This window comes from Scyliorhinus torazame, chromosome 3 (assembly GCF_047496885.1).
Source record: "Scyliorhinus torazame isolate Kashiwa2021f chromosome 3, sScyTor2.1, whole genome shotgun sequence".
In the NCBI taxonomy this organism is placed as follows: domain Eukaryota; kingdom Metazoa; phylum Chordata; class Chondrichthyes; order Carcharhiniformes; family Scyliorhinidae; genus Scyliorhinus; species Scyliorhinus torazame.
This window is the reverse complement of record NC_092709.1, coordinates 85,619,938-85,645,154: the sequence shown is the minus strand read 5'-3', so window position 1 is coordinate 85,645,154 and position 25,217 is coordinate 85,619,938. Positions and strand designations below refer to the sequence as shown.

Genomic DNA, 25,217 nt, shown 5'->3' with positions numbered 1-25,217 from the left:
GTAAAATTAGGAGAAAATGGAGTACTACCATTTTTGTGATTTGTATGTAAATCATTGCATTTCCTTTTCATCATCTAGAGGGTCTGTATGGGTTAAAAGCTTAATAATCTTATAACTTCAGATAAAATTATCTTTGTATTTGCAGTTTTAGCAATATGAATTCATTGTAGGTTAACCAATAAAATCACTGATGTATCTAGGAATATAGAAGATTTAGGTTAAAGGCATAAAAGGAATATATACCAGACATTGAGACACCTTGCAATGCTATTCAGCAGATAACTACATGCTTTAATGAATATTTAATTGCATATTTTGATTACACAAAAGCTTAGAAGTGAAAGTGTACTTTTGATGCAACATCCCCCATTATTGCATGCAACCATCATAAAGCCTTCAAAATGAAAACAAAAGGCATAATTTTACACCAGTCAGGTTTTATGACTATAATGATGGCAAAACTGTCAACGATTGCAGTGTGAAACTGACAGCAACTTCTGGCATCCACACATGCAGTTAAATGTGAAAATCCAGAAGTTTCTGTTTTGCTCATGCACTATTAAGCCCTGCTGACAGCTATCTTTAGAAATCACTAAACCAACAAAAACATCTGCCTTCATGCTGTAATATCACGGTTTTAAAAGTTTAATAGAACCACATTAATGAATCATAACTGTCCTTTAACAGAACACGAAGTCATAACTTCTGTTGAACAACCTCCCTGTTGCTGAAAAAGTGACTTCATTCATTATAGCCATTTTATATTTTTTAAATATAAAAAGGTTAAAATTTATCGTATTTCAGCTTTGAAAATGTATATAGTAATCTATTTCTCATCGTCTGTAGTGTATAATTTATTTTTTAAATTAAGGATTTTTCTCTTGGTTTGCTGTCAGTGAAAATTCTTCATCATGATTGCCTGCTTACCCAGCTCGACCTTGGCTGAGCCCAATAATTGTAGTCACCAGGTTTGTAAATTTAACACAAATAACCTTTTATTTCTTACCAGTAATATAATTAATCTAACAAAAATGTAAATGACTACCTAATACCCTTTTCCCAACCCCCCCCCCCTTCCAACTCGTCCCACTCTACGCACTGACACACACGCATGGAAAGGGTGGTGGAGAGGAAAGAAAATAATGATGAAACGAAAGGATCTCCGATGAACTCGAATAACCTCTGGTTAATATCTTTCAGGGATTAAAGCTTTTGTTTTGATGCTTCTTCCTTCTAGGCTTGAGATGGTTTTCTCTGGCAAGGCTGTCTACTTTCTCTGTAGATTCAAGATCACTTCATACAGTAAAGATGAGCCAGGCACTCACTATTTTTAGAACAATAAATCAGTTCTTTACTTCAGTAGAAAGTGAGTCCCTTCTTCTTTCAAGATCTAATCACTTCTGCTCAGTCTCAGAAATATGATGCAGGAACCAATCACGACTGCTGTCAGACAGAACACCGTCCCTGGCCAACCCACAGGTTGTTAGCAAGCCAATTGAACCTACTTCCTGCAAAGCTGATTAAGATTCATCCGGTGCCAATTAGTATGTTTTTTCCTCTCCATATTACAAAATCTGGAACACACTGTCTTGACTAGCAGGCTGCTTCAATTTGAGTCCACTGTCTAAAAGCACATTGAGATTATGGGACCACGGTCCAAAAATAAATAAAAGAAATGGGAACAAAGGGAATTCAAAAGGAGGGGCTCTAAAAAGTGGAATATATGTCACAGAGATTAGTTGATCTTAGTGGGCAACTTCCTTCATGATCAGCAGCAAGCTGCTAAATATAAAATCTGGGCCAATATTTCCTTAAAGCAAGACATAAATGATCGTAGGTGCATTACAGAATTGCACTCCAACACATAGGGACTTAGTGACATGAACAAATTTTCAAAAGAAAATACAGTTATATCATTATTCAGTTCTCAAAATAATTTACTGAACCAAAATTACGTGATGGCTTAAAGTATTCAGATTCTGTTAGTCACAAACAGCAATACCTGGTAAATGTTGCATATGGCTAGACTATATAGTCGTTATATGAAAATGTTCTATAACATTTAGTATTTATAGCACACACATATTTAATACCATGTATATATGTATATTATATCAGTCAGATTTTTGTAGACAATCGACCAACCAGCTAGCTGGTCAGCCAATTCATAATCAAACTGTGCAATAGTTGAACCCTAGTTTTAGAGAACACAAGAATGCATATCCATGTTCAAGCTATTAACAAAGGCATTGATTTGTATAACTATGTTACTCACTTACAAAATTATAAAAGTTGTATTATTCTCTTGGTTTTGTACCATTGTTACATCAGTTCCTCCATTACAGCATTGTTTGTCTATGTACTGACGATGTCATATGCAATAATGAACCATTTGTTATTTCAATTAAACAGAAAAAAAATCAAGTTTCATATTCCTTGACATGGATTCCATTGTGACATATGTAAGATACTGATTTGTGGCTTGGTCCTTTACATTAAGGAACATCAATCTAAGTAATGGAATTTTGGGAGCACACCAAGTACTCGCCAAATATATTTCAAAGAGAGTTGGCAAAAAATCAACAGATAAATTGAATTCCGTTGCCACGGTATATTGTTAAAGAATTTACTTCAGTGTGCCATTGGAAGAGGAAATGTTCACTCTATATCTCTCTCCAAAGATGCTAGAATCCATTATCAAAGCTTTTATAGCAGAGCACTTAGAAAACAGTGGCAAGATCGGACAGAATCAGCATGGATTTATGAAGGGGAAATCATGCTTCACAAATCTACTGGAATTCTTCGAGGATGCAACGAGTAGATTTGACGAGGGGGAGCCAGTGGATGTGGTATATTCGGACTTTCAGAAGTCTTTTGACAAAAGAGATTAGTACGTAAAATTAAAGCATATGGGATTAAGGGCTGTGCATTAAGATGGATGGAAAACTGGTTAGCAGACAGGAAACAAAGAGCCAAAATTAACTGGCCTTTTTCAAATTGGCAGTCAGTGACTAGTGGGGTACCGCAGGGATCGTTGCCAGGACCCAAGCTATTCACTATATATATTTATGCAGATGAGGGAACAAAATGTAATATCTCCAAATTTGCAGGTGACACAAGTTGGGTGGGACGGTGAGCTCTGAGGAGGATGCAGAGATCCTTCAGTGTGATTTGGACAAGTTGAGTGAGTGGGCAAATGAATGGTAAATGCAGTATAATTTGGATAAATGCGAGTTATCGACTTAGGCACCAAAAGCGAGAAGGCAGACTATTATCTGAATGGTCAATTAGAAGAGAGGAATGTGCAATAAGACCTGGGTATCTTCGTACACTAATCACTGAAGATAAGTACACAGGCAGGCGGTAAAGAAAGCAAATGGTATGCTGGCCTTCATTGCAAGAGGATTTGAGTAGAGGAGCAGGAATATCTTGCTACAGGACCTTGATGAGTAGCAGTGGTTAGCACTGCTGCTTCACAGCGCCAGGGTCCCAGGTTAGATTCTCGCTTGGGTCACTGTCTGTGCTGAGTCGGCATGTTCTCCCTGTGTCTGTGTGGGTTTCCTCCGGGTGTTCCTGTTTCCTCCCACAAGTCCCAAAAGACGCGCTTGTTAGATGAATTGGACATTCGGAATTCTCCCTCGGTGTACCCGAACAGTCGCTGGAATGTGGCGACTTGGCGATTTTCGCAGTAACTTCATTGCAGTGTTAATGTAAGACTACTTGAGACAATAATAAAGATTATTATGAGGCCACACATGGAATAGTATGTGCAGTTTTAATCTCCTTATCTGAGGAAGGATGTTCTTACTCTAGAGAGAGTGCAGAAAAGGTTTACCAGACTGATTTCTGGGATGGTGGGATTGACGTACGAGGAGAGATTGAATCTGTTCAGAGCAGCATTCATTCTCTATCTCTCTATGCTCCGCCCAGCAGCTCAAACAAAAGTTCTCTGCTGGGGTTTCCAGGCTTGAACAATCAGCGTTATCTTAGCAGTTTGATTGTCCACTCCTGTTTCTCCAAAAGAATAGAACCATGCTATTGATATGTAACTAACCTCCCATTGATGGACAAAGAGGCCATCAAACTTTGTAATGGGCTAATAGCTGGTCCGATAGGAGTGTCCTGAAGAAGAATGGATCTGCGTAGCACGGTAGCATAGTGGTTAGCAATGTTGCTTCACAGCAACATGGTCCCAGGTTCGATTCCCGGCTTGGGCCACTGTCTGTGTGGAGTCTGCACGTTCTCCCCATGTCTGCGTGGGTTTCTTCCTGGTGCTCTGGTTTCCTCCCACAGTCCAAAGATGCGCAGGTTAGGTGAATTGGCTTTGCTAAATTGCCCTTAGTGTCCAAAAAAGGTTAGTTGGGGTTACAGAGATAGGGTGGAGGTGTATGGATAGAGTGGAGGTATGGGCTTAAGTGGGGTGCTCTTTCCAAGGGACGGTGCAGACTCGACGGGCCGAATGGCCTCCTTTTGAACTGTAAATTCTATGATTTTTGGGTATGCTGTGTATTCCCACTAACGAGTTTAAGTCTGACTGGTACAATGTAAATTGGCCAGGAGTGGGCGCATCCCTCTGACTCCGTTTTCGCAGGGTTTTTTCCCCCCTCCGTCTGCTTAACCCCTAAATTACCTGCTACATCTTCGATATCATTTCTGGACCCAATTTCCTAATATCTCCTTCGCGTAACAAAGGGAGAAATGTTTATTTTCTCTGCATATTTGATATTTTGTTGGTATCGAATGGTTGTTCTGTAATGACTTCCGTTGCAGACTGCCAGAGATGGTAAGGCTGTTATACAATGAGGATCTAGGGTCACAGTAATGGAGACTGGGAGTTGAATGAGCCTTTCAAGTCGAGCCAGTCCAGAACATGGATGTGAAGGCTGTCCCCTCCTCTTCATCTTCCTTTTTCTAGAGATACTTGCTGAATCCCTGGTAGCAATGGTTGCAATCTTATGATGGCTGCAGTGAACAACCATGAATGAAGACACCTGGTCTGAACAGTGCTGAAGGGCTACTCCAGACTAACCCAGGCAACTGAACCATTGTTTCAGCACTCCAATCATTTTCTCAATTATTTTTCTCATGGCTGCATGGCTCTCATTACATGCATGCTGGCCATGTGTGACTGGGCTTCGGAGGGAGTCATGAACAAGGTGTACAGTTGATCACCTTGGTGCTGTGCAGTCACTCCTCAATTTGACATGGTGGCTGAAAATTGTTGGAGAGTTGACTGGTGCAGGATGACTGAATAATGATGCAGACATTCATCAGTATGATGTTCTGGGTTTGTATATACATCAACCGCACTCTTGAGTTTAGTAAACTTTGTGGTTGCATTGTATCTCAGAATTGAGATTCAGCAACCACAACGTCACATGTGTGTAGCTGATAGCATTCTGCACTGTGGGGAAGCTCATTATCCTGGCAACATACTCACTCTGCCTACCTTTCACTGTTCAGAGAACACACTCTGCTTCCCTCTCACTGTTCAGAGAAAACAGGGTGAAGTTCCCTTTCCTGGCTTAAAGAGTCTATTTCTTCTCTGATGCAGTATGGACAGTGAACTTGAAAATAGTACAAATGTTCTCTCTTCCAGTCTGAAGGAATCCTGATATGAAATACATGTCAGCAGTCACCTTCACAGGCAGCACCATCCTCATCCAGGTCTGAAGTTGCAGAATTCTAAAATCACCTCCTTTGTGAATGCAAACAATGAATACACTGTTCCTGGCTTACTTGAAGGTTAAAAAAAAGTGCTTCCAGAAGACACTAAGTGGATACAACCTCCTGCTGAGAGCCACCCTCATTTTGAGCAGCTTGACCATTTATTTGCTGCCTCTACTCCATTTCTCTGATGCTGCAGCTCAAATGGGAAGGAGGCAACTGCAAATATGGATCCATGACCAGAAACAAATGCCGAGCTCAGAACTCTTGCAGTAGCAACCAATGTCTGCCCCATATGCAGCATCGCTCCTTCCAAATCCCACCAACTGCACGCATGCAATGTCCCAAACACGCCCAACACTGTGGAAAAGCAATCATGAACTAATTTGCAAGCCTTTTAAATAAACCTCTTAATTGTGAAAGGAGTCCTTAATGCTGCTGAATGCATGTTCAGCTGGGCATGTTTCAAAGAGGGAATTAGAGCGGTGAGGTCCAAAATGGCAGCACCTGCATCAAATCAGTGCCAATAACTTCTGCCTCAAGTTCATATCAGCTGCACTAACACCCTTACCAAGAATGTTTGTACTGGAAGTGAGTGTAGGATATTACAATCCCAAACCAGACCCCAACAGCACCTTCGATAGTGGACAAGAACTCCAATACTTAATATGAATTTGTAAGACTGTGAGGAAAGGATAACTCTCTTCAAGAGTCATTTCACAAAGAAATAAGGATACGGCATATTAAAACACTTTATTCCTTTTTTTTAAATTTAGAGTATCCAATTCTTTTTTTTCCCAAATAAGGGGCAATTTAGCATGGCAAATCCACCTACCCTGCACATCATTCTGGGATAAACTTTATTCCTAACACAGTATACAATAGATCTAACATCACAACAGAAAATAACTTACAACTACCCCTTAAACAATTTTAATCAATGCAGTGGCACAATAACACTTAACTGCTATATTTTATGTGCTATATTTTGTTTTCCTGTAAAATATCTGATACCGTAGCTCCACCCAGTAACTACATCATTTTACGAAGCTGAAATTTAATGAATTCTACAGGCAACACCCCTGAATCCAAACAAAACTGCATTAGCCACAGTTTTTACAAAGCCCCAATTGCACCCCTGATTCCCAAAACATATCAGGATTCTTTGAAAACACTACTGCAGCCGTCATATCCCAGGCTTTTAACCCTTAATGCACCAAGTAACTATAATACAACACATTTGAAATTCCTGCATTCAAGTGGCCTGAAAGCCATTTTGGTTTCAAAACAGTAATTCTGGTGCCAAATCTATGGGTGCTACAGGGTTTACGAGGCAAAAACTGCACCTTATTTCTTTAAAGAAATTTTTTTTTAAAAATATATTTTATTCAAGATTTCTTGGCCAAACATAACAGTACGTAGTGTTTCTTTTAAACAACAATAAAGCAATATAAATAACAGTGGCCAGTTTTAAACAAATAAATAAATAATATATGAACAGAAACAAAAACAAAACTAAATGGCAACTGCCTTGTCAAAAATAAATACTCTCCAAAGATACAATCCAACAGTCCAATATACATTACCTAAAACAAGTGCCTATACCTATACAATAACATCCCTGAGAGTCCGTCCGGTTCCTCCTCCACCGCCCCCCCCCCCCCTCCCCCTGGGTTGCTGCTGTTGTCTTCTTCTTTTCCATTCCCTCTATCTTTCAGTGAGGTAGTCGACAAACGGTTGCCACCGCCTGGTGAACCCTTGAGCCGAACCCCTTAGTACGAACTTAATCCGTTCTAACTTTATAAACCCTGCCATGTCGTTTATCCAGGTCTCCACACCCGGGGGGTTGGCTTCCTTCCACATTAACAATATCCTGCGCCGGGCTACTAGGGACGCAAAGGCCAAAACGTCAGCCTCTCTCGCCTCCTGCACTCCCGGCTCTTCTGCAACCCCAAATATAGCCAACCCCCAGCTTGGTTCGACCTGGACCCCCACCACCTTCGAAAGCACCTTTGCCACCCCCACCCAAAACCCCTGTAGTGCCGGGCATGACCAGAATATGTGGGTGTGATTCGCTGGGCTTCTCGAGCATCTCGCACACCTATCCTCTACCCCAAAAAATTTACTGAGCCGTGCTCCAGTCATATGCGCCCTGTGTAACACCTTAAATTGTATCAGGCTTAGCCTGGCACACGAGGACGATGAGTTTACCCTACGTAGGGAATCAGCCCACAGCCCCTCCTCAATCTCCTCCCCCAGCTCTTCTTCCCATTTCCCTTTCAGCTCATCTACCATGATCTCCCCCTCGTCCCTCATTTCCCTATATATGTCCGACACCTGACCATCCCCCACCCATGTCTCTGAGATCACTCTATCCTGCACCTCCTGCGTTGGGAGCTGCGGGAATTCCCTCACCTGCTGCCTCGCAAAAGCCCTCAGTTGCATATACCGAAATGCATTCCCTTGGGGCAACCCATATTTTTCCGTCAGCGCTTCCAGACTCGCAAACGTCCCATCTACGAACAGATCTCTCAATTGTACTACCCCTGCTCTTTGCCATGCTCCAAATCCCTTATCCATTCTCCCCGGAACAAACCTATGGTTATTTCTTATTGGGGACCGCACCGAGGCTCCCGTCTTTCCCCTATGCCGTCTCCACTGCCCCCAAATTTTCAATGTAGCCACCACCACCGGGCTTGTGGTGTATTTCTTCGGTGAGAACGGCAACGGTGCCGTCACCATAGCTTGTAGGCTAGTCCCTCTACAGGACGTCCTCTCCAATCTCTTCCACGCCGCTCCCTCCTCTTCTCCCATCCACTTACTCACCATTGAAATATTGGCGGCCCAGTAGTACTCACTTAAGCTCGGTAGTGCCAGCCCCCCCCCCCCCCCCGTCCCTACTGCGCTGCAAAAATCCCCTCCTCACTCTCGGGGTCTTCCCGGCCCACACAAAACTCATAATACTCTTCTCGATTCTTTTGAAAAAAGCGTTCGTGACCACCACCGGGAAGCACTGAAACACAAAAAAGAATCTCGGGAGCACCACCATTTTAACCACCTGCACCCTACCTGCCAGTGACAGGGACACCATGTCCCATCTCTTAAAGTCCTCCTCCATCTGTTCCACCAACCGCGTTAAATTAAGCCTATGTAATGTACCCCAATTCTTGGCTATCTGGATCCCCAAGTACCGAAAGTCCCTTGTTACCTTCCTCAACGGTAAATCCTCTATTTCTCTGCTCTGCTCCCTTGGATGCACCACAAACAACTCACTTTTCCCCATGTTCAATTTATACCCTGAAAAATCCCCAAACTCCCCAAGTATCCGCATTATCTCTGGCATCCCCTCCGCCGGGTCCGCCACACATAGCAACAAATCATCCGCATACAGAGATACCCGGTGTTCTTCTCCTCCCCTGAGTACTCCCCTCCACTTCCTGGAACCCCTCAATGCTATGGCCAGGGGCTCAATCGCCAGTGCAAACAATAACGGGGACAGAGGACAGCCCTGCCTCGTCCCTCTATGGAGCCGAAAATAATCAGCCCCCCGTCCATTCGTGACCACGCTCGCCATCGGGGCCCTATACAGCAACTGTACCCATCTGATATACCCATCTCCAAAGCCAAATCTCCTCAGCACCTCCAACAAATAATCCCACTCCACTCTATCAAATGCTTTCTCGGCATCCATCGCCACCACTATCTCCGCTTCCCCCTCTGGTGGGGGCATCATCATTACCCCTAGCAGCCTCCGTATATTTGTATTCAGCGGTCTCCCCTTCACAAACCCAATTTGGTCCTCATGAACCACACCCGGGACACAATCCTCTATCCTCGTTGCCATTACCTTGGCCAGAATCTTAGCGTCCACATTCAGGAGGGAAATAGGCCTATAGGACCCGCATTGCAGCGGGTCTTTTTCCTTCTTTAGGAGGAGCGATATCGTTGCCTCTGACATAGTCGGGGGGCACCTGCCCCCTTTCCCTCGCCTCATTGCAGGTTCTCATCAGTAGCGGGTCCAGCAAGTCCATATATTTCCTATAGAATTCAACTGGGAATCCGTCTGGTCCCGGGGCCTTCCCCGCCTGCATGCTCCCAATCCCTTTCACTACTTCCTCCGTCTCAATCTGTGCTCCCAGTCCTGCCCTCTCCTGCTCCTCCACCTTAGGGAATTCCAGCTGATCCAGAAAGCACATCATTCTCTCCTTCCCATCCGGGTGCTGAGCTTCATCTCATCTTTCATAAAATGCCTTGAACACTCCATTCACTCTCGCCACTCCCCGCTCCATCTCTCCCTCCTCATCTCTCACCCCCCCTATCTCCCTCGCTGCTCCCCTTTTCCTCAGTTGGTGGGCCAGCAACCTGCTTGCCTTCTCTCCATATTCGTACTGTACACCCTGTGCCTTCCTCCATTGTGCCTCTGCATTACCCGTAGTCAACAAGTCAAATTCTACATGTAGCCTTTGCCTTTCCCTGTACAGTCCCTCCTCCGGTGCCTCCGCATATTGTCTGTCCACCCTCAGAAGTTCTTTCAACAACTGCTCCCTTTCCCTCCCCTCCTGCTTTCCTTTATGTGCCCTAATAGATATCAGCTCCCCTCTAACCACTGCCGTCAGTGCCTCCCAGACCACTCCCACCTGGACCTCCCCATTATCATTGAGTTCCAAGTACCTTTCAATACACCCCCTCACCCTTAAACACACACCCTCATCTGCCAATAATCCCATGTCCATTCTCCAGGGTGGACGTTATTCTTTTTCCTCCCCTATCTCCAGGTCCACCCAATGTGGAGCGTGATCCGAAATAGCTATAGCCATGTACTCCGTCCCCGTCACCTTTGGGATCAGTGCCCTTCCCAAAACAAAAAAGTCTATCCGTGAATAAACTTTGTGGACATAGGAGAAAAACGAAAACTCCTTACTCCTCGGTCTACTAAATCTCCAGGGGTCTACTCCTCCCATCTGCTCCATAAAGTCCTTAAGCACCCTAGCTGCAGCCGGCCTCCTTCCGGTCCTGGACCTCGATCTGTCCAGCCCTGGGTCCAGCACCGTATTAAAATCTCCACCCATTACCAACTTCTCCACCTCTAGGTCCGGGATACGTCCTAACATACGCCTCATAAAGTTGGCATCATCCCAGTTCAGGGCATATACGTTCACTAAGACCACCGCCTCCCCTTGCAATTTGCCACTCACCATCACGTATCTGCCCCCACTATCCGCCACTATGGTCTTTGCCTCAAACATTACCCGCTTCCCCACTAGTATAGCCACCCCCCTGTTTTTTGCGTCTAGCCCCGAATGAAACACCTGCCCCACCCATCCTTTGCGTAGTCTGACCTGGTCTATCAGTTTCAGATGCGTCTCCTGCAGCATAACCACATCTGCCTTAAGTTTCTTTAGGTGTGCGAGTACCCGTGCCCTCTTTATCGGCCCGTTCAGCCCTCTCACATTCCACGTGGTCAGCCGGGTTGGGGGGCTCTTTATCCCCCCCCCCTTGTCGACTAGCCATCTCCTTTTTCAATCCAGCTCCTCACCCGGTTCCCACGTAGCCGTATCTCCCCCCAACGGCGCCCTCCCGCCCCGACCACTCCCACCCCATACCAGCTCCCCCTTCTCCCCAGCAGCAGCAACCTAGTTAACCCCCCCCCCCCCCCCCCCGCTAGATCCCTCACTAGCGTAATTGCACCCCCCACGTTGCTCCCAGAAGTCAGCAAACTCTGGCCGACCTCAGCTTCCCCCTGTGACCTCGGCTCCCACTGTGCGAGGCCCCCTCCTTCCTGCTTCCCGCTTCCCTGTTCCCGCCATGATTACCATAGCGTGGGAACAAAGCCCGCGCTTCCCATTTGGCCCCGCCCCCAATGGCCGGCGCCCCCAGCTCCTCATCCTCCCTTCCCCCCCTCCCCCACGACATGGGGAAGAGAGAAAAGTTACAGGGTCGCAGGATTAACAACTTGGGAAATCATCTCTTCCCCCTTTTCCCCCCCTCTTCACCCCACATATTCGCCCCACCACTTTGTCCCAAACGTTCTTTTTCTAGCCCGCTTATTCCAGTTTTTCCTCGACAATAAATGTCCACGCCTCCTCTGCCGTTTCAAAGTAGTGGTGTTTCCCTTCATGTGTGACCCAGTCTTGCTGGCTGCAGCATTCCAAATTTAACCTTCCTTTTGTGCAGCACCGCCTTGGCCCGATTAAAGCTTGCCCTCCTTCTCGCCACCTCCGCACTCCAATCTTGATATACGCGGATCACCGCGTTCTCCCACCTACTGCTCCGAGTTTTCTTTGCCCATCTGAGGACCATCTCTCTGTCCTTATATCGGAGAAATCTCACCACTATGGCTCGAGGAATTTCTCCAGCCCTTGGTCCTCGCGCCATCACTCGGTATGCTCCCTCCACCTCCAACGGGCCCGTCGGGGCCTCCGATCCCATTAACGAGTGCAGCATCGTGCTCACATATGCCCCGACGTCCGCCCCTTCTGCACCTTCGGGAAGAACAAGAATCCTTAAATTCTTCCTCCTCGCATTATTCTCCAGCACCTCCAGCCTTTCGCACACCTTTTGTGTTGTGCCTCGTGCATCTCGGTCTTCACCACCAGGCCCTGTCTGTCGTCCTCATTCTCAGCAGCCTTTGCCTTCACGACCCGAAGCTCCTGCTCCTGGGTCTTTTGCTCCTCCTTTAGCCCTTCAATCGCCTGTAATATCGGGGCCAACAGCTCCTTCTTCATCTCCTTTTTAAGTTCTTCCACGCAACGCCGCAGGAACTCTTGTTGGTCAGAGCCCCATATTAAACTGCCTCCTTCCGACGCCATCTTGCTTTGTGCTTGCCTTCCTTGCCGCTGCTCTAGAGGATCCACCGCAATCCGGCCACTTTCCTCTCCTTTTTCCATCCGTGTCCAGGGGGGATTCCCTTCTGGTTTACCGCACAGTGTTTTTAGCCGTTAAAATTGCCGTTGGGGCTCCTATTAAGAGCCCAAAAGTCCTTTCCACCGGGAGCTGCCGAAACGTGCGACTTAGCTGGTCATCGCCGCACCCGGAAGTCCCTCTTTAAATAAATTTAAGCTGTCACGTTCAATATAAGATATAAATTCGATAGGAATGCATCAGTCAAAAAGGGAAACTCCAGAATCCAGTGATCCCGCTAATGAACATTATATAGAGGGAACGTGTCTTAACAGGTTGAAATCGCATAGCAGTATAGGAATGCAATTTGGTGCAAAATAGTTTCTCATCTGCACTCAATATTTCAATAAAATTATACATTTCTGTGTTCTAAAATATAATAATGTTGAAGCTGGATTCAATTTGCAGTTTCAATGGGGTATCAATGCTGCAAATGTATGAAGAATGGAATCAATTGCAAGAATCCTGATTTGCAATCCAGTTTTAGAGATAACAACATCACAATGATGGTTTCAATACCGACATTTACTGGCATAGAATTGGTGATTTTTGTGCATTGCATAATTAATATATATGTATATACATGTAATTATATATTTCAAATTAAAATGATCAATCTATGCTTCAATTAACAAACCGAGTATTGGACAACTGTTCTTTGTAAACTAGAGGCACTTTTCACTAATAAAAGCATCTGTCGGCTTTGGAAAGAAAACTGCTACGAACATTGAAATATTAGAAAGATTAACATACAACTAAAATGAGTAAAAAGTGTAATGATCTTGCTTTGCTCACATCACAAATAATGTCTTTGAACATTTTTGGAACCAGTTGGAAATGTATTTCAAAATATTGAACATGACCCTATTTTGTTTTACTTTAACACTTCTAAGGTTCAATATGAGTCGGTACCTCAATTCCTTTTAAAATAACTGTTGTGCTCTCTGTGCTCTCCGATCATTCACTACATAAGTACTTTACCCACTCTGACTAATTAGCTACACAAAGGTCCCAGGTGTAAATATCAATCTGTGTGGAGTTAAGTGATCTAATTGGGGATGCATGCTACAATTACCCAATATAATCCTGGATTTTGGCAGGGGTGGGGAAGGGATGGTTAAAATAAAACACAAGGCTCCATATTTTGTTCTCTACCTAGTGATCGCTGCTGGAAAATAAGCAAGTAGATATTATGAGGGAATAAAAATTGACTTGATTCTGTTGTTCTACTTGTATCTTTGAACTGAATGGAGGACTACTGTAACAGGGTACTTAACTTGGGGAATTTAGTGAGTGAGAGAATTTAAAGGATTGAGCTCGCTATAAAATCTAGCCAAGTTTACATTTAGTATTTAACGTAACTTTAACATGAACTTGTAACTTCTTTCAGTCTTTGTCAGTGGCAACTGCATAGTTAATTAATTATGCAGCTGGTTAGAATTGGTTACCTAGTCAGCAGGACCTAACTTGGGTCTTTGGAATTCCAGCCAGCATAAATAGGAGTGCAAGTTGCACAAATTTAAGTTTGATAGACTACTGTCACAACAGTAATATAAAAGTAAATTTCTGCGGATGCTGGAATCTGAAACAAAAAAAGAAAATACTGGACATTTGCAGCAGGTCTGCCAACATCTGTGGAGAGAGACGGGAGCTAACGTTTTGAGTGTGGACAACTCGTTGTCAAAGCTGTCACGACAGAGTCCTTACTTAACTCGGGAAATTGATGAGTAATGCAATTCAACATAGAGAGTAAAGAGGTGCTTTTCTGGTCTATTGCAGAAAAGGGAGTGATCCCAGAGAGGAAAAAAGGGACAGCCGACAGCAAGTCAAAAGGCATTAATTAGGTAAGTAGGCAATTAAATGGTTGGGGAGTTAAGGGGCACGATCTAACTGAAAGATTTCTAAATGTGGTATCGATCAGGAACTCCAGGTGCTTTCCAACGGTTGACCCGGCGAGACCGCTACTGGTATCTAATGCCAATTAGGGCTGGTAATGATGCCCCACAGGGTTTACATCAGAAATTACTGTCCCGCCAGCTGATTCACCTGGACCATGCCGAGCAGCACCCCGCTAATCGGGGGCGCAGCACTTAAACCGATCGCACAGAGCAAACCCCAGACAGCACGCAGCCATGCCATCACTCAGACTAGCCGCACGATTCGGAGATGCCGACCTGGCCAGACTGTTGGATGGGGTGGGATACCTTGTTCCCAATGCTACCCGAGAGGTAGTGGCAGTCAGGGAGTGTCACAAGGAGGGCCGCCACTCAATGCTGCAAGAAGCTAAATGACCACCACCAGGCCGCATGGGTGAGTTGGCATCAGCCCCTGGCACCTGTCCCACCTACCGGCCCGGCCACTCCCCTCTCACCCCCAACACAATATCGCGCTATGCCCCAGGACACCTGGCACCCACCAGCACACCCCACCCATTACCAACAACAGTGTCCACGCCTGTCCCCTGCCAAGCTCTCCCTGCCCCCGTGATGCATGAAGCGTGCGGCTCACAATACCCTCTCTCCCCGCAGGTGAAGTTGGCGCCGGTCGGGGGCCCCCCGCGGCGATTCTGCGCGCTCGACGGGCCGAGTGCCCGTCGAGTTCAGCCGGCGTAATTCGCGTATGGTCCTACCCGGCGCGACCTCGCCGTTCTGACTGCGGGGGGGCATTCCTGGTAGGTGGGCGGGGGGAGCCATCTCCGGGGCCAACCGATCAGCGGGCTCGCTAATTCCAGGGGGGCCTATGTTCCTCCGCACCGGGCTCCCATAGGGCTCCGCCATATTCGCGGGCCGGCATGGAGACGGCTATGGCGCGCATGCGCGGACCGCGCCGGCTGTGGCGCGCATGCGCAGATCCGTGGCGTGCCAGAGCGGCGCACAGCACTCCGGCGCTGTTCTAGCCCCCGAGGAAGGGGAGAATGACTGGGCCTGGAGGCCCGTTGTCGCTGGCGTCGTTCACGCTGGTTTTGATGCCGGACTCAACAATTGGCTGGGATTCAAGAGAATCCCCTCCCAGGGTCCTCACCCCCTACGAGGAACGGGCCCTGGATGTCAATGGAGTGGCCGAGTACAGAGCAGTCATTGATGTCAAGCTTGGGCTGCACTCCAGAGCTGAGTATCCACCGGCCCCCATCCAGATGACTTGTCACTGGTGGAGTTGTTCATGCCAGACATAATGATCCTTCCCTCCCACTGACCACAAGTCCATTCTCCCGCTGGATATCCACCCGATGGTGCCAGCGCATCCGGGTGGCACTCCCCCACCCAGCGTCCAAGAGAACACCTCGGTGGAGAGGTCCGAGGATGCCACAGTCAAGGCATCACAGCTATCATCCCGAATCTCCACCAGCGCACAGACACAACTCGGTGTGTGAAAGTAGTAGACAGGCTTCTGCGTCAAATTCTGATGAGCACCAGACAGTTGCCGATGCACACGAGGTGGAGGCAGGAATATCCAGGAGACAGCAGTCGGATGTCTACTGCATCCTGGACCCAGCTGGGTCCCAGTCAGAAGTCAAGCCCCTGGAGCAGGTTATCCCGGAGCTGATGCAGACGCTAGGATGCAGCAGTGAGATTCAGAGGGGGTGTCAGCGACACTCCAGTGGGTCCATGGCCGATTGGAGGGGTCCCAAAGGCTACGGCGCAGGAGATGGTATCAGCAATGCATGGAACTGAGGTCAACAGTGCTAGGGTGGCAACCGCAGAGAGGAGCCTGGAGCACAACGTCAGCAGCATGAGTGGTAGTGTCCACTGTGTTTCAGTCAATGGCGGCCATAGCCGAGGGCCTCGACTGCATGTCCCTGGTCCTTGATACAGGTGGAGCTTGCCGAGGTGGTGCGAAGCATGTCCCAGTCTCATGTGGCCATTGCCAAGGCACTCCACAGTATGATTGTGGTAAACCACTGTTGCACCTATATTAGGTGATGTATGGTAGGACCTGTACTACAGGTACGACAGTAGTCCCTGCCTGCTGGCTCCGCCCAGTAGGCGGAGTATAAATGTGCGTGTCCTCCGTGCAGCAGCCATTTCACCAGCTGCTGTGGGAGGCCACACATCTTGGAGCAATAAAGCTTCAGTTGTATTCAACTCTCGTCTTTGTGCAATTGATCGTGCATCAATGATCCATGAACCAGAGACTAGGAGACGTTCCGTAGCACCTCTGCAATGTCCACGTGATCCGCCTCTCCATCTGCCACTCTCCCCACCCATCCATTCCTCGCAAACCACCCCCTCCTCCAATCACCCTGTTCCACCCTCCCAGGGCCTCTGTAACATCAGTCCAGGGTGATGGGCTTGTGTCAGCACTGTCAGCAGGTCACTACAAGTCAGGAGGGTGATGAGCTGAGCTCTGGTGCTATTCAATCTTCCTGGGAAGCGTGCACACACGTACATGATCTTGAGGTGGTGGTCACATGCAAGCTGAATGTTCAGGGAGTGGAACCCCTTCCTGGAAATGAACATAGAATCATAGAATTTACAGTGCAGAAGGAGGCCATTCGGCCCATCGCGTCTGCACCGGCCCTTACAAAGAGCACCCTATGTAGCCAACATATCAACCCTATCCCCGTAACCCCCACATAACATTTTCTGGACACTAAGGGCAATTTAGCGTAGCCAATCCACCTAACCCGCACATCTTTGGACTGTGGGAGGAAACCAAAGCACCCAGAGGCAACCCACGCTGACACGGGGAGACCGTGCAGACTCCGCACAGACAGTGACCCAGCCGAGAATTGAACCTGGGAACCTGGAGCTGTGAAGCAACTGTGCTAACCACTATGCTACCGTGCTGCCCTGGCCCATTTCTGGATGGCATAAGTTGATATGTATGCCATCTATTACCCACGAGACCTGGGGCATTTCAGCAATGGCAGAGAATCTTGCTGCCGGGGCATCTTGATTGGCCTCGTCCAGGTCAAGGTTCATATAATCAGCTCTGTATCATTGATGAGTCCTGGAATGAACCAGAGACATAAACATTCAGGGCTGCAGTGACCTTGACGGCCACCGGGAGCAGGTATTCTTCTCCTCCACGTGGTATCAAGTCCACAAGGACATGGCACAGGTGCCGCACCGACCCCTTGTTGAGGCTGAGCCTCCTGTGGCACATTCTGTCCGACGTCTCTTAGAATGACCAGCAATGCCTGTATATCTTGGACCGTCGCCAGGCTCCCCCTCTATATCCTTCCCTGGCCTGATGGGCGGTCGGTCCTCAGGGTGTGGGGCAGGCCCCTGCACATGGCCTGTTCCTGTCACAGGTTGGCTCGGTACGTCACTACTTGGATAGACAACGTTGCCTGCTGGTAACATGGTTTTAGGTGGCAGTAAAGGCTGCTGGGACAAATCTTGTACCCCTAAATGGTCACATATTTCTGGATGATATTCCTTGTACATCCACTTCACAAGGCAAAGATCCTGTTTTCAACTCCTGGGACGCAACTTGAGCTGCTTCCAAAAGTTCTGACATACAGTGCTTCCTCTACTGAAAACGATCTTGTTAATTTGTCTGAATCATGAATTTCCTTATGACTGACCTCTACCCTCCCTGGCAAATTCGGAAACACCAGGCTTAGCCTGGTGCTAAGGCGTTGGCCCATCAACAACACACCCGTTATAAAGTGCAGAGTGGTTCTATAGCCCAAAAGAGTCGCACCTGACTGCTTCTTAAGGCCCATCTCGAAGATTTGGACAGCTCATTCAGCCAATCCATTGGATGCTAGGTGGTAAGGCACAGTCCTGATGTTCTTGATACCATTTGAGGTGAAATATTGAAATTCAGCACTCATGAAGGCTGTTCCATTATCCAACAGTATTACCTTCAGGTATCCCGTGGGTCGAAAAACACTGACACAATTTCTCAATTGTGCCGTGAGACATCATCGACTTTGTTTCAAACACTTTGAATGGGCATCGACAAGGAGAAAAAACATTGTGCCCAAGAAAGACCCCGGACCCCACATAATCAACATAAGCTAGCCCATGGCTTGCCCAGCCATTCCCAATGGTGCAGGGGGGCTGGGCTGCAGCAGGCAACCTTTGTTGCATTTGGCACTGTTCACAGCACTTCATCGGGCAGCACGGTAGCACAGTGGTTAGCACTGTTGCTTCACAGCTCCAGGGTCCCAGGTTAGATTCCCGCCTTGGGTCACTGTCTGTGCGGAGTCTCCCCGTGTCTGTGTGGGTTTCCTCCGGGTGCTCCAGTTTCCTCCCACAAGTCCCGAAAGATGTGCTGTTAGGTGAATTGGACATTCTGAATTCTCCCTCAGTGTACACGAATAGGCGCCGGATTGTGGCGACGAGGAGATTTTCACAATAACTTCACTGCAGTGTTAATATAAGCCTACTTGTGACAATAATCAAGATTATCAGACTCTCAATTTCAGCATTGATACCAGGCCACCATACATAATGCCTGGTCAGCATTTCCATCTTAGTTATATCGGATGTGCACTGTGTAATTCAGCTAGGAGCAAATCCCTTTCTGGTACAGGGGTGGCTACTTTGGTTCCCCAAAGTATGATGCCATCTTCGCAACTTAATTCATCCTTTTGGATACAATATGGTTTCATCTCCTCAGAAACTGGCTCACTAGCCTAACATCTTAGTCTCCTGTGCCTCACTTTGGAGTACAGTCCAACACTTGATTTGCTGCGGACAACATGCCAAGAAATCAAAACCAATAAACCCGATGAATGCAACAATTGCTTTGCTCGGTTAGAAACATCTCTCTGGGGAATCTTCCAAACCCAAAACAGGTGCTTCTTTCATTGCATGTGCAAAGGGGCCTGCAATATCAAAACATTTGGTGAAAACGCTCATAATAATTTACCATACCTAAGAATGAGTTGAGTTCAGATGTGTTTCTGGATGCCGATGCCTCCTTTATTGCTCTGACCTTATCTTCCATGGGTTGAAATCCTTGTGTATCTATGCAATATCCCAGAAAGCGACCTTGATGGCTTGAAGAGTACATTTTTCAATCTTGACGGGTACTCCAGTCTCTAGATATTTATCTAACTTGGCAGGCTGCTTAACCATTAATTTGTCGTCTCCTCAGATGCGAACGCTCAGGTCAGGCTTTATCACAAGGACTATGGGTGCTGCCCACTCTGAAATGAAGTGGCTGGATAATACCCACTTCTTTCAATCTCTTCAATTTCCAATCTTTCTTGCACAGCATGTGGTACTGATCAGGCTCTTACAGAAATTAGGGGTTGCCTCTGGATATTCACCTGAAGGCTCTTTATGTAACCTGACTTGTTGCAAAAAACACCCTCACATTTCTTAATTAACTCAGACAGCCCCTCTTCCCGTACTTGGAAGATCTCAAATTTAACTTGATTATCTTGAGCCAATGGCTGCCCAAAAAACTTGGCCCTTGTCCCGACGGTATTATTATTGGGAACTGAGCAGATTGCTTATAGGCAATGTGGTAGTATTGTGGTACTGGGCAAGTTTAGTTGGCTGGTTCGTGGTGCAGAGCGAGGCCAGCACCATGGGTTCAATTCCCATACCGGCTGAGGTTATTCATGAAGGCCCACCTTCTCAACCTTGCCCCTCGCCTCAAGTGTGGTTATCCTCAGGTTAAATCAACCCCAGACAGCTCTCGCCCTCAAAGGGGAAAGCAGCCTATGTTCATCAGGGACTCTGGCAACTTTATCTTACTTTTACTGTGGTCTTGATGGCTTCTCCTGTGTAAGTTGTTAGTTTTGCTGCGGTACCCCTCAAACTCAACGGGAGAACTCTTTCTTGTAAATATCAAAATGTGCATTCTCCTATCATCATGGCAGAGGCTCCCTTGTCAATTTCTATTTTTAAGTCCTCCCATTCACCAAAAGCATCACAGTGAAGGGGCTACATTGGCGGCTTTACGTTGAACAATAAGTGAACATTTAAATCGGTAATACTGGACTCTTCCATATTATGCACTTGTGATGTATTACTAACTGTTACTAGGTAGACTTGACTTTTACTTAAGGTGCCTTAAGTAAAGGTGCCTTAAGTGACCTTTCCTGTGGCAGAAAAAACATCCAGCCTCTTTGTACTGGCAGGTTTCAGGGGAGTGATTACCACCCCACCAGGAACGCTCCACTTCAATTCTAGGCGATTGATTGGTTATTGTTAATCTTCTCGCTCTATTAGTGGCTGCATTTGCTTCATGTTTTAAAATTACATCTTCATTATTGACGGCATTGCTGACTGCAGCTTCCAGCCCGAATTGGTGGACAATTGTGCGGGCTACGAAGCTCCTATGCGCACTTCTCAGCGCTCTCCATCGCCAACGTTATCACCAGCGCCTTCTTAAAATTTATATCTGCCTCTGCAAATAGCTTCCTTTGGATGTCTCATTAATAACCCTGCAGACTAAATAGTCCCGCAGCATTTCGCTGAGAGGGTCTCCAAAGTCCCAGTGCTCTGTAATCTATCTCAACTTGGTAATGTAAGTTGCAATAGTTTGCCCAGGGCACACCCAGTTGAGTTAAAAGGGCACACCAAGTTGAGTTAAACTGAAATCTCTGGAATATTACCGATGGCAACAGATGGGAGAGTGTTTTCACCAATTCAACTATCTCAGTGAAAAACCTGAGTCGGACACGCTTGGGAATGTGAGGCTTTGCATTACATTGTAGGCCTGGGTGCCCCACATGTTCAGAAGGATTGCCTTTCTCTTGCCTTCCTCCTCTTTTCTTTGGCCTGAAAAAAGTAGTCCAAACATTCAATATATTCTCCAATCCTCCATAGAGGCGTGAAAAGGATCTATCCATCCGAAAAAGTACATATCTGCAAACCCTCTTCTGTTTCCCAACACAAACTTAACTTCAACGTACCATAATAGTCACGATCTTTGAACCTCTTTTTTTTTCTGTTCTTCGTAGTCAATGTAATATTTCCCAGTTAGGAAAATAACAACTGCCACATTTATTTACATAGGACTACAAGAGAGGTTTTCAATCTCGTGGCTGCAAGTCAACTTCCAAGAACGAACTGATACAGAAACCCATGCTTGCTAGGGTGATCCACACCCTGGTCCAGGATTGGTTACCTGGGTCATGTGGCCCGCTCAGCAGATCACCCTATTAAGGGGGCAAATACCACAGTTCTTCAACAAATACTTCCAATTCTCACCTGTGTTATTTTTAGTGGGAACACCCACTCACATACCCACTCATAGCCATTCTCACCCTTCTCTCAGCACCCCCGGCCCAGCTCTTCTCTGGCCCCCGCAGCCCAGACCTCAGCTCTTCTCAGGACCCGCGGTCAAACCAACCCGAGAAGCCTTGCAGGGGTCACACGGAAGCCGTTACGCGAAACCCATTTTGGGACCCCTATTTTAATTGATGGAGTGATATGGGGAAAGTGCAGGTAGGTGGAGCTAGGTGATAGCTTTTGCGAGCAGGCGACATATGCACAATGGTGTAATGGGCGAGGCGTTTTCAGAACCCCAAAATGTATCATGGAGTTCAAACAACCTCTCCCTTTAATGGATTTGTTGCTTTTCTTAGCACACAGCTTTTCCCGAGGTGTGGGATTACAATTATGGACACGTGGGTTTTTAAACACAAAACACTGTTTATTCCATGAACTCAACTTATCATAAATAAACATTGGATCTCTTAACACCCCTTACTTCAAAGATAACTCAGAAAATATTGCAACAATAAATAACTCCTTAAAATGTCCCTTCAAACTTCCAAGAGATTTAACACCTTTAAACAGGATCACATCAGGTTAAAGGCTTCACTTTAAATCACCCAATGATCCAGAGATAGTCTTTCACGGCAGGGATCCAGCTCACTCCAAAAACACAGACACACACAGAGCTCTTTCCCTCCAAACTGCAAAACTAAACTGCAAAACTGCAAAATGGCTGAACTGAGCTCAGCTCCACCCACTCTATGACATCACTGTTTTCTTAAAGGTACATTGCTTAAACATCCAGTTCTTAAAGGCACTCTCGCATGACACCTCCCCCAAGAAATAAATAAATAAACCATCAACTTCAAGATGGTTTCATTTTTCACTTTTGCACCATCCACTAAGAAATACACACAGTAAATATACATTTTCATTTAAAGAAAACAACACACGCACACAGGTATAATAATATAGTCCATTTTTCTTTATTCTTCTTCCTCCAACCAAAATCCTTCTCGATTGATCACATTCATGACAAAGCATCAGCTATCACATTTTCACGTCCTGCCACATGTACTATTCTTAAATGAAATGGCTGAAACAACAAACTCCAGTGAAACAGCCTTGCATTGTTATTCCGGAATCGCTCCAAAAATGTCAAAGGATTATGATCTGTATATATAATGGTGTCAGATGGGTGGCTGGTCACATAAATGTGAAAATGTTGCAAAACCAGCACCAAACTCAAAGTCGCCTTCTCAATAGTCTAATACTTTTTCTGGTGAGAATTCAATTTCTTTGAAAAATAACCAACAGGCTGCTCTAGCCCTTCGTCGTCGTCTTGTAGATGCATCGCGCCTACGCCCACATCGCTCGCATCAACAGCCACTTTGAAGGGTTTGGTATAATTTGGGACAACTAACACAGGAGCCGTGGTTAACACAGCCTTCAGGTCGTCAAATGCCTGTTGACACTGCGCTGTCCACTGGAATTTGTTACGCTTCTTGAGCAAGTCCATCAATGGAGCGACCACACTGCTAACATTTGATACAAATTTCCGGTAAAATCCACTCATACCAAGAAATCCCATTATTTCCCGTCATGTCGAGGGTTTCGGAAACTCCCCAATAACTTTCGTTTTCAAATCCCATGGGACCACTCAACCCTGTCCGATTGTATGGCCAAGGAAAGTGACTTGGGTTTTTCCAAATTCACTTTTGGCTAGGTTTATGACCAAACCCACCTCCTGAAGTCAATCGAATAACTCCCTCAGATGTTTTAAATGTTCTTTCCATGTCTGGCTGAAAACTACCAGATCGTCGATGTATACCGCACAATTGGGTAATCCTGAAAAGACTGTATTAGTTAACCGTTGAAATGTTGCTGGGGTGTTTTTCGTGCCAAATAGAATAACTTTGAACTGGTATATACCATCTGGAGTCACAAAAGCTGAAATCTCCTTCACCCTTTCAGATAAAGGTACTTGCCTTTCAGTAAATCCAATTTGGAAATAAAAGCGGATTGTCCCACTTTCTCAATGCAATCCTCCAAATGTGGGATAGGATAAGAGTCCGTTCTTGTAACTGCATTCACCTTTCGATAGTCCACACACAACCGTTGGGTACCGTCTGGTTTAGGTACCATCACTATGGGTGAGCTCCATTGGCTGCAACCTACTTCAATTATGCCATTCTTCAGCATACTCTCAATCTCTCTGTTAACCTGTGACAATTTTAAAGGATTAAGTCTATATGGATGTTGTTTGATAGGAACAGCATTTCCCACATCTACATCATGTATAGCCATTTTAGTACTTCCCAATTTATCTCTACAAACTTGCCCATGTGATATCAATAACTCTTTCAGGTCAGTTTGTTTTTCCTCTGGAAGGTAACTTAACAATTCATCCCAATTGTTAAGAACATCCTCATTTTCCAATTTAATTTGAGGTATGTCAAATTCACAGTCATCTGTGAATCGTCGCTTTGAGTTAGAATCATTAAAACCTCCTTTTTCTCTCCTTCCCTTTCAAAGTACCTTTTAAGCAGATTCACGTGACACACTCGGTGAGTCTTCCTTCTATCTGGTGTTTTTAACCACATAATTCACCTCACTTAATTTCGTTTCAATCTGATACGGTCCACAAAACCTAGCTTTTAAAGGCTCCCCTACCACTGGTAACAACACAAAAACGTTATCCCCATTGGCAAAACTACGAACTTTGGATTTCTTGTCCGCTACCCGTTTCATCACATTTTGTGCAACTTTCAAATGTTGTCTTGCCAATTCACCTGCTCTATTTAATCGTTCCCTAAAATTTGACACGTAATCCAATAGTGTTATTTCCGATTTCTCACCCACCAATTTTTCCTTCATCCATTTTAGTGGTCCTCTTACCACATGACCAAAAATAAGTTCAAAAGGACTAAATTTGGTTGACTCATCAGGTGCATCCCTATTAGCAAACAAAACGAATGGGATTCCTTTATCCCAATCCTCTCGGAAATCTTGACAATACGCCCTCAACATTGTCTTTAATGTCTGATGCCACCTTTCTAACGCTCCCTGCGATTTTGGATGGTACGCAGTTGATTTAAATTGTTTTATTCCTAAGCTATCCGTAACTTCTTTGAATAACTTTGAAGTAAAATTTGTTCTTTGATCCAATTAAATTTCTGTGAGTAGTCCATTTCTAGTAAAGAATTTAAATAACTCGACAATCCTTTTAGCTGTAATATTACGTACTGGAATGGCCTCTGGAAACCTAGTAGACACATCCATTACAGTCAAAAGATATTGATTCCCACTTTTTGTTTCAGGAAGCGGTCATACACAATCGATTGGGACCCTTGCAAAAGGTTCCTCAAATGTTAGAATTGATATTAAGGGTGCTGGTTTTATCACTGCTTGAGGTTTCCCTATCACTTGACATGTGTAACATGATTGACAATATTTAACTACATCTTTATGTAGACCAGGCCAATAAAAATGTTTCTGGATTTTAGCTCGAGTTTTCCT

The 25,217-nt window shown here is 45.7% G+C and overlaps 1 protein-coding gene and 1 long non-coding RNA gene across 2 annotated transcripts in view; one reads left to right on the top strand and one right to left on the bottom strand.

The window, feature by feature from the left end:
- The window catches only part of LOC140408558 (testican-3-like), a 959,832-nt gene that overhangs the window by 755,422 nt on the left and 179,193 nt on the right, over positions 1 to 25,217 (bottom strand). The window lies entirely within an intron of this gene.
- Positions 1 to 25,217, top strand: part of LOC140408559 (uncharacterized) — a 303,176-nt gene that overhangs the window by 119,354 nt on the left and 158,605 nt on the right. The window contains exon 4 of the long non-coding RNA XR_011940141.1: positions 14,347 to 14,411. This is a non-coding gene — a long non-coding RNA (uncharacterized lncRNA). The remainder of the gene's footprint in view (positions 1 to 14,346; positions 14,412 to 25,217) is intronic.